At 38.7% G+C, this 9,189-nt stretch overlaps 1 pseudogene; it reads right to left on the reverse strand.

Moving 5' to 3' along the window:
- LOC124509824 (60S ribosomal protein L9-like) overlaps nucleotides 1-8,483 on the reverse strand; it is a 93,922-nt pseudogene extending 85,439 nt beyond the window's left edge.
- Nucleotides 8,484-9,189: the final 706 nt, after the last annotated feature.

Genomic DNA, 9,189 nt, shown 5'->3' on the forward strand with positions numbered 1-9,189 from the left:
AAAATCTGTATTTGTATAACTTTACTGAAATTTTCTCACAAGTATAATTTTCATGATTTTTTTTTTGCATGAGATGATTATAAATTATGAGCCTATAAAGCTTTGATTCTCCATTAAATACTATGTTGGGAATGTAATAATTGGATTCTCTTTCCTCCGTTGACTATTCCAGGCCCAGCTAGCTATTCTGGTGTTGAAAATTATTCTTTGTTAGCTAAACTTTTTTGCATACAACTTCAATTATGTTATCATTTGAAGTTATTATGATTTAACCACACTGGATTTTATATTACTATATTGGTAAGAAACATCATTCTGTATGCAAAATGTTTGAGTTACAAAGCACAATATGTGAAGAAGAAAAACACTTTTTTTGACATTTGCCACTTTCCTGGCACCCAGTTCAAATATGAGAAGGTCAAATTATGTTGGAGTGCCTCTAACTCCAGTGAAGTATATTTTATGAAAGCAATCTCCATGGCTGGATCATAATGTATACATATTTCCTAAATAACCAGAAAATAGTTGTATTTAGTTGACAAGAATGCAGATAAAAGAGAAAAAAAATCTTGAATTGTAATCCTGATTCTATTAAAAACTTGCTGTATGACCTTAAGCAAAAAAACTCTGAACCTCAGTTTCCTTTTTTTTAAATTTTTTTTTCAACGTTTTTATTTATTTTTGGGACAGAGAGAGACAGAGCATGAACGGGGGAGGGGCAGAGAGAGAGGGAGACACAGAATCGGAAACAGGCTCCAGGCTCCGAGCCATCAGCCCAGAGCCCGACGCGGGGCTCGAACTCACGGACCGCGAGATCGTGACCTGGCTGAAGTCGGACGTTTAACCGACTGCGCCACCCAGGCGCCCCAGTTTCCTTTTTTTTAATAAGATAATGGTGGCATTAACTTCTACCTATGTAAAAATGTGAGGTGTCCACCTTAAAAATAAACATTAATAGGTGCCTGTGTCTCAGTCCGTTGAGCATCTGACTCTTGATTTCGGCTCAGGTCTTGATCTCACGGTTATGAGATGGAGCCCCACTGACATTGCAGAGCCTGCTTGGGATTGTCCTCTTTCTCTCTCTCTCTCTCTCTCTCTCTCTCTCTCTCTCTCTCCCCAACTCTCCCCCCCCCTTTACTCTTCCCCCCACCCCACCCCCGGTTCACACATGCACGTACACTAGTGCTCTCTCTCTCTTTCAAAATAAATAAATAAACTTAAAAAAAACCCCTTAATACCAAGAAATCTGTGCCACTTTAGAAAAGAGCACCATATACCAGTTCAGTTTATATTAGTCTTCCAGATAAGTTAGACACAGCTGAGGAGCTAAAGAAGCAAAGAAGAAGCCAAAGCAGAAAACGTTGTTTCCAGACATTCCTATACTTCATTAAACGACCATGGGCAGGTTATTTAGATTCTCTCTGTCCAGGTGTGTCCTTCTGAGGTGTAGCAAGCTGTGAGAATCTCTTTCCCTATTTTTCCTTTTGTTGTTGTTGTTGAATTCTCCCAACCCTGGAAAAATGAACTATCTTGAAAAGCTCCAAATAGTCTCATCAGTAATTTTACAATCATCAAAATCATATAAAATCTTTCTCCCTTCCTTCCTTCCTTCCCTATTTTGTTTGTTGTTGTTGTTTTTGTTTTACAGTTCAGTGGCTATAAAGCTTTGGTCTAGAGTAAACAAAATCAACTCAACTCAGTGAGAAATTTTAATGGCCTCAGTGAGGCCATTTTATATTGTATAGACTTCCTGACCCATTAATTTGCTGACTTATGTGTGAGGTTTGCATTTATTTATTTCCTTATTTTATCCTACTTTTCTAAAGCCAGACCTTCCACTTATAGCAGATGCCTCTGTTACTTCCGCCCTCAGTCTTGACCATTTCTGCGTATGTTGGCCTGACTGACAACTGCCAGCATCTCTTTACCTAAGGGCTTTCCTGGCCAGTAAGACCTATTCTTCCTTTGCTTGTAGCAGATTGGAAATGCCTAAGAGTTCATGGCACCCCTGAGTACCCTCATCTGGGGCTATAAAAACACCTGAGTCCCCTCTGAGGCATGGGTTTTGTTTTGTGTTCGAGGCATAGGTTCTATATGTTTCCCAGAGTTCTCTAACAGATTAAGCCCCAGTTGCCCACACACTTTCTTGAATGCCTTCTTTTTCCCTGCCCCACCTTCCCACTTCTCTAAGGTATTTTCTTGGACTTGCCAAATAAACTATTTAAACATGAATCTCTGTTTCAGGGTCATTCTCAGGGGACCCAAACTATGCAGGGCCAGCTTATAAGAGCTGGTTTATGGGTTATGGGTTTGTTTATATCCCAGTTCTGCCTCCAAAATATGTTTAAGTGTTAATTCCTAGTATCTCAGAATGTGACTTGATTTGGAAATAGTAATGCTGCAGATGTAATTAGTTAAGATGAGGTTATCAGAATGGACTCCAATCCAAGATGACTGTGAGCTGTAAGAAGAGATGTGGAGGGAGAGACACACACAGAGAAGGCCATGGTCAGAGTGTTGCACCTGCAAGTCATGGGGCACCAAGGGTGGAGCACGACCAGAAACTAGAACGAGGCAGGGAAGGGTTCTACCTAGAGCTTCAGAGACAGCATAGCCCTCCTGACACCTTGGTTTCTGGCTTCTTTTTTTTTTATTTTAATTTTTTAATGTTTATTTATTTTTGAGAGAGAGAGTCAGAGAGACAGAGCTTGAGCAGGGGAGGGGCAGAGAGAGGGAGGCACAGATCTGAAGCAGGCTCCGGGCTCTGAGCTGTCAGCACAGAGCCCGACGCAGAATCGCAAGGTCATGATCATGACCTGAGCCGAAGTCGGATGCTTAACCAGGCCACCCAGGCAGCCCTTGGTTTCTGGCTTCCAGCCTCCAGAGGTATAAGAGAATAATTTTCTGTTGTTCAAGCCACCCTGTTTGTGGTGCTTTGTTACAGCAGGAAACTAAAATAAGCTATAATACTTATTCCAGGTGTTTCCCAAAGACCATCTCAACTGCTTGTTTATTTTCTCAATTAGGGGTGCCTTCTTTTTATCTCCCTGGTACTCCAAATCCCTGGCTTTATATTTTGGCTTCAATGCCTACCTCTGTTTCTCCCTTAGTTTAGGGACATATTCATTACTATTCTTGATTCAGAGATCTCGATCTCCTATTTAATTTTTAGCCTTGCAGGATACTTTGAATTAGATTTACCAAACTTTCATATCTATCCGAATCTCCCAGCAGGCTGTTTAAAACACAGATCATTGGACCCCCCCCACCACCGACATGCTGATTCAGTAGGTCTACTTAGTGTTTAGAATTTGCTTTTCTAGCAAATTCAAGTTCCTAGATGCTGCAGGTCTGGAACTACACTGAGAACCTGATTTTAGAGAGTTGTCAGAACTCCCCATTCTAAACCACCATTGCTGGCTCTCCCTCCCACTCCTCCAGACAGTGATACGCTGTACCCACCCCCATTTTCCAACACCTGCAGAGGTTAAGTCTCATCCAAAAATATGAAGATCTCAAAGTTTTGTAGTGCCAGAGGTCATCAGGAGCTCCTCAGTATGACTCACTGCCTTGCTATATATCTTAAACAGTGCAGCCAGACTCAAATTTCTAAAGCACAAATATGATTGGATAAATCCTCTGCTTATTTTTTCCAGGTTGAAATTTAAACTCCTTAGCATGATAGAAAAGACCTATGGAAATCTAATACTTGCCTAACCCTCCAGCCTCATCCTCCTTCTCTGTCCTATGGTGGGGGTAGTGTAGACACCGGGGAAACATTTATTGGGCACATAGTATAATCTAGCTTATACTAGCTGCATTATATGTGTTATCGCATACAGTCATAGCACAAATCTACAAGGAAGAAATTACTTCCATTTTACAGATGAGAGGAAATTGTCAGCCAAATAACTGACTGAACACAGTCACTCTGCCTCTGACCATCCAAGACTTGTTTCAAATTCAAGTCTAAGTGATTCCTAAACCCTTTCCATTCTGTGGCCTCCTCCCTTGGGGTGACCAAACATCCTAGTTTACCTGGGACAGTGCCTGTTTGTTCCTGTTGTCCCAAAGCAAGTATGAAAAGCACCCCCATTTCACTCTCAGAAGTATCATCCTGGTTTTGTGGGTGAATTATATGGTTCTTCTGGCCATACTCTAAATCCACCATGTTATCAGCTGTTTCTGGAATGCACTATACTCATGATTCCATTTCCTGCTGTGTGCTATTCCTTCTGCCTAAAATGTCCTTTCCACCCCTTGTCTCCTAGAAAAATGATGTCCAGTGCTCAGGACTCTACTCTTCTTCATTGTCTCTGGGACGTCTCTCCACTCCTCTAGCCGCAGGCAAGGCGTTTGATACACTCCTCTGTGCTGCTCACACCCCATGTTTATTGTTATTTTATTCTAGTTTTTTTGAGTACTTGCCAGTCTTCTCTATCAGTCTATAAATTTCTTAATGTTTGGGCTTTACCTTAATTATATCTGTATATCCACAGTGCCTAAAATCTCCCATGGCCCAGCAGGTATTTATTAAATATTTGTTGAATGGCTGGATAAGTGAAATAACATTTGAAAACTCCAGCCATCTGCAGAAATTATTATAAAAAGCAGAAATAGTTCCTCTTTCAAAAGGAGCAGGTTTACACTCTGATTTACTTTACCTGGAGGCTGCTTAATTTCTGAGCAATTGTTTAGAGAGCCTCTGATCTGGCATCAGCATTCCTACCCAGGCTGTCTTATTTCTATCATGTGCCTCAAACTCCATTTCAGTATTTTCCTGTCCTCTCTCACCCTGGTTAGGAATCAGTCTGTCTAGGTTAGAACTTTTGCTCCACTATTTCCTAGCCAGACTATGAGAAAACCTCTTCAGTTTCTTTCCCAAGAGGAAAGGTACCTTGGTGTGAGTGGGTGCCACCTAAGAGGGAGAAGGAAGAAGGTCATTTAGAATTCCTGAGAAGATGTACCAGATTTGTGTCCAATATACTGATTCTCTAGGCTCCAATGTAAAGCCTGGACCAGTGCTCTCTGCAGCAAAACTCATGATCAGTAGGTTATTCTCTAGTATTCTTTAGTCTTCTACTCTAGCTGAATGAATTATGTGCTTGTTAAGAAACAGTTGTGTTGATTCCTAATATTTTCTACCATTAATACTTGTTATTAAAGTTAAACAATTTCATTAAATACCACATATACTGATGAACAAGAGTGTGAAAATGACAGATATTCATATGAAAACTAAGGAGAGTGTTTTAGAAAGACTTGATAAAGGTAAGTCTCTGTAAAAAGTGCCGTCAAAGTAGGCTTATATTTTTAAGTGTCTGTTTTTTTTTTAAATTGAAGTATAGTTGACATACAATGTTATATTAGTTTCAGGTGTAAAACACAGTGATTTGACAATTCTATACATTACATAATTCTCACAATGATAGGTGTAGTTACCATCTGTCACCACACAATGTTATTACAATATTATTACCTATGTTTTCTATGCTGTATTTTCATCCTCATGACTTATTTATTTTATAACTGGAAGTTTGTACCTCATAATCCCCTTTACCTAAACCCTAAAGGAGAGAGACAAGTGCAAAATGTTTGCAAGGGGTCAATGTAAAAAGCCAGGAGAGTATTCACTCAGAATGCATCTCCCTGGTCCTTACCTCTTTGTTCCAGGGAAAATCACATACAAAGCATGATCTACGTGGTAATGAGCGAAAGACAGCATGGAACTCAGGTTGACAAATTCATATTCAAAGGAAAGCTGTTGGTTAACAACAACAAAAATATTTATTATTTTATACACACCTACTTATTATAAACTAAAACTAATTAGAATTACATATGCAGTATGTTTAAGATTCTTTGTTTTAACCACCTTTTTTGATTTACCAACTATAATCAGAGGGTCTTGATTATGCTGTAGTAACAAACAACTCTCAAGTCTCCATGAAAAATGGAACAAACTTTATCTCTTGCTCACCCTAAGTCTGCAGGTCCTGGAAACCTGTCTTCCATGGATGACTGTCTGAAGCATTTACTCTATGAAACATGCACCCTCCTAGGTCAACACAAAAAAAAAAAAAAGGAAGAGAAAACATAAAGAGTAATGAACAGGCTCTTTAATGCCACCTACAAGTGGTACACTTCTCTTCTGCACATTAGCCAAAGCAAGACACATGACTGCACCTAACTTCAAGGAGGTAGAAAAACATAATGATTTCATGTGCCAGAAGGGGACGAGAGTTGGAAAGACTGTGGAGTAGCAGTGATGTCCACCACACCTACCTGCTATTGTACCTAGCATATAAAATAGGAGTGCTTCTGCTTGATTAAGTGAAGGATTTTGAGACAAAGAGATCAGTTTTTCTTTAAATAATTAAAATAAATATTTAAAATTGATAGCTTAGTGATTATATTTTCAAGGCTATACTTTATTTCTGAGAACTCATAACCAATTAAAGTAATTCTAGAGAAGACTTTTAAATAATACTTAAGTCATGAGCCCCCAAAGTTTCATTCAGTCCACATAATTTATTCTTTCATCAAAATGTAAAATATATTCCCCTAATCATGCATTCGAGTTTTTTATCTAAAAAGTAAAGAATATTAATACATTAGAAACCTCATACCAAAAAAATCCATATATTATCAGTTGACTGCAAATATGGTGTAATCTTTAAAAGACCTAAGACACAGAAAATTCAATTTAAAAATATTTTGAATTTCAAAATGATTACAAAATCACCCAATAATAATCCTTAACATTTTTTCTTTTCTTCTTCTTCCTGGGCTTCTCCCTCTCCTCCTTTTTTTAAATTCCATTTTTATTTCATATTTATAGCTATATTTTCAATGTCAACTTTTGGGGCAGATGCATTTAGTAGATACTGTATTTTGTTTTTTCATTTTAAAATACAACATATCAATGAAATACATCTACTTTTTTAAAGTTTTAATTTTAATTCAAGTATACTTAATATACAGTGTTATATTAGTTTCAGGTGTACATTATAGTAATTCAACAATTCTATACATTACTCAGGGCTCATCATGATAAGTATATTCTTCCCCCCCCCCCAAATCAATACAGCTTTCATTGCATCTTTTATTTTTTATTTTTTTTAACGTTTATTTTTGAGACAGAGAGAGACAGAGCATGAACGGGGGAGGGTCAGAGAGAGGGAGACACAGAATCTGAAACAGGCTCCAGGCTCTGAGCTGTCAGCACAGAGCCCGACGCAGGGCTCCAACTCACTGACCGTGAGATCATGACCTGAGCCGAAGTCGGCCGCTTAACCAACTGAGCCACCCAGGCGCCCCTCATTGCATCTTTTAAATATCACTAAGTCTTGGGGCAGCTGGGTGGCTCAGTTAAGCGTCTCTCAGTTTTGGCTCAAGTCATGATCTCATGGTTTTGTGAGCTCGAATCCCGCATGTGGCCCTGCACTAGCAGCATGGAGCCTGCTTGGGATCCTCTCTTACCCTCTCTCTCTGCTCCTCCCCCACTTGCACAGTCTCTGTCTCTCTCAAAATAAATAAGTAAACTTAAAAAAAATGTATCACAAGGCAATCAAAAAGAATGATATCTTGCCATTTGCAACTATGTGGATGGAACTGGAGGGTATTATGCTAAGTGAAATTAGTCAAAGACACAAATCATATGACTTCACTCATATGAAGACTTTAAGAGACAAAACAGATGAACATAAGGGAAGGGAAACAAAAATAATATAAAACAGGGAGGGGGACAAAACAGAAGAGACTCAGAAATACGGAGAACAAACTGAGGGTTGCTGGAGGGGTTGTGGGAGGGGGAATGGGCTAAATGGGTAAGGGGCATTAAGGAATCTACTCCGGAAATCATTGTTTCACTATATGCTAATTAATTTGGATGTAAATTTTAAAAAAATTAAAAATAAAATTAAAAAAAGAAAAAAAAACATAGATATCATCCCCAAATTTTCTGATATCCTTGTTTTTAACTGTTGTGACTTTGTGAATCGAAGCAGCTGAGTTTGATACAAGTTCAATGTCATTTCCTTCAAGAATTAACTCTTCTTTTTGGGCTTGAGATACTGAACGAGCAATACCTGGTTTCATCTGAACCCTATGGATGTATTTTTCACCCAAGAAATTTCAAATTTCAATAAGAGAACCATGCTCCTGAATAACAGCATTGATGGGGGAAGTGACATACACAGACCTCATCTTGTAATGGAAACCTAGTGTAACACCCTTCATCATGTTCTGTGCATGACTATAGATAGTGCAAACAACAATAGCCAATTCTTTTCTATTTCCCCACCATTTGTCAACTTGGAGCCTTCTCTTTTTCTTTCCAAGAACACCGAGCTCTACAATGATGTGACGGAAGTCCCTTCACAGGGTTCCTCTAGGACCCTTTACAAAACAGTGGGTCCCTTAAGAGTGATGTCAGCATTTTCTGGAATGTCAATCGTTTGATTGATGAGAATGGTCTTCATTCTCTCAGATGCTGCCAAAACAGTAAGTGTATTCTTAATCTCCTTCACCTATTTCACCCATCCTTCCACCCGCCTCATTCTTGTAACCATCAGTTTGTTCTCTGCAGTTGAGTTTGTTTCTTGATTTATCTCTCTCTCTTTTTCCCTTTGATATTTTGTTTGGCTTCTTATATTCCATGTATTGAGTGAAATCATATTTGTCTTTCCCTGACATTTCACTCAGCATTATACTCGCTAACTCCATGCATGTGGTTGCAAACAGCAAGATTTCATTTTTTTATGGCTGAATAATATTCCATTGTGTGTGTATCTATATATCTATCTATAGCTATATCTATGTCTATATCTATATCTATATCTTCTTTATCCATTCATCTGTCGATGCACATTGGGTTGCTTCCATAATTTGGCTATTTTAAATAATGCTGCAATGAACATATGCAATGAACATAAGGGTGCATGTATCCTTTAGAATCAGTGCTTTTGTATTCTTTGGGTAAATACCCAGAGTGGGATTATTGGACTGTAGAGTAGTTCTATTTTTAATTTTTTGAGGAACCGCCATACTGTTTTTCCACAGTGGCTGCACCAGTTTGCATTCCAACTAACAGTGCGTGAGGGTTCCTTTTCCTTCACATCCTTGCCAGTACTTGTTACTTGTGTTTTTTTTTTTTATTTTAGCTATTCTGACAGGTGTGAGGTGATA

The sequence above is a fragment of the Lynx rufus genome, unplaced genomic scaffold (genome assembly GCF_022079265.1).
Source record: "Lynx rufus isolate CCGP_SWC_20201006 ecotype Redwood Valley unplaced genomic scaffold, mLynRuf1.p SCAF_1, whole genome shotgun sequence".
NCBI lineage: Eukaryota > Metazoa > Chordata > Mammalia > Carnivora > Felidae > Lynx > Lynx rufus.